This window comes from Varanus komodoensis, unplaced genomic scaffold (genome assembly GCF_004798865.1).
Source record: "Varanus komodoensis strain SLA01 unplaced genomic scaffold, ASM479886v1 scaffold41, whole genome shotgun sequence".
In the NCBI taxonomy this organism is placed as follows: Eukaryota; Metazoa; Chordata; class Lepidosauria; order Squamata; family Varanidae; genus Varanus; species Varanus komodoensis.
Window position 1 is genome coordinate 7,785,250 of NW_025335954.1, and position 1,142 is coordinate 7,786,391.

The following is a 1,142-nucleotide window of genomic DNA, read 5'->3' on the forward strand; positions in this document are numbered from 1 at the left end:
GTCGCCCCATTCACCGAAGCCTCGGGGCAGCTTACAAATAAATAAATTAAAATACATAAATAACAATATAAAATACACATAACTGTATAAAATAAGTCGCCCTGGCCAAAAAACTTTAAAATAAAAATAACATTAACAATTAAAATGACACTTGAATAAAAAGGTCTTCGCCTGGCACCGAAAAACAAATAACAACGGTGCCAGGCGGACCTCTCTGGGGAGCGCATTCCATAGATTGGGCGCCACCGCAGAGAAAGCCCTCCTCCGAGTACTCACCCTCCTAATTTCCTTCACGGAGGGTTCCCGGAGAAGGGCCTCCCCGCTGATCTCAGGGGGCGGGTGGGCATATATGGACGTAAGTGCTCCTTCAGGTAGCCAGGACCCAAGCCATTTAGGGCTTTATAAATGATCACCAACACCTTGAATTGGGCCCGGACTTCAATGGGAAGCCAGTGAAGCTGACGGAGGACTGGAGTCATGCAAGCATAACGCCCAGTCCCCGTCGACAGCCTGGCAGCTCTATTCTGAACCAATTGAAGTATCCGGACCGTCTTCAAGGGTAGCCCCACATAGAGCGCGTTACAGAAGTCAAGTCGGGAAGTCACCAACGCATGTGTCACTGTCGCCAGGCAGTCGTACTCCAGGTAGGGGTGCAGCTGATGGATCAGCCAAAGCTGAAAGAAAGCGCTCCTCGCCACTGCTGTCACCTGAGCTTCCAGTGAAAGCTCTGGGTCAGGGAGCACTCCCAAGCTGCGGACCTTGTCCCTAAGAGGGAGTGCAACCCCATTCAGGACTAGGTTCAATTCACCCTCTCCGAAGCTCGATCCGCCGACCAACAGGACCTCCGTCTTGTCTGGATTGAGCTTCAGTTTATTTGCCCTCATCCAGCCCATTACCTCAGGCAGGCACCGGTTCAGCACAGCCACTGCCTCACCTGGATTGGTGGAAAACGAGAGGTAGAGCTGGGTATCATCAGCATACTGATGATTCCGCAGCCCACACCTCCTGACGACCTCTCCCAGCGGTTTCATGTAGATGTTAAACAGCAAAGGGAACAAAATGGACCCTTGCGGTACTCCATGGCATAGCTGCCATGGCGCAGAGCCATAGTCCCCCAGAAGGTGGTGCTGGGGGACTATGGC

The 1,142-nt window shown here is 52.1% G+C and overlaps 1 protein-coding gene across 1 annotated transcript in view; it reads right to left on the reverse strand.

Annotated features, from left to right (window-relative positions):
* The window catches only part of NAB2 (NGFI-A binding protein 2), a 28,268-nt gene that overhangs the window by 7,128 nt on the left and 19,998 nt on the right, over positions 1-1,142 (reverse strand). The window lies entirely within an intron of this gene.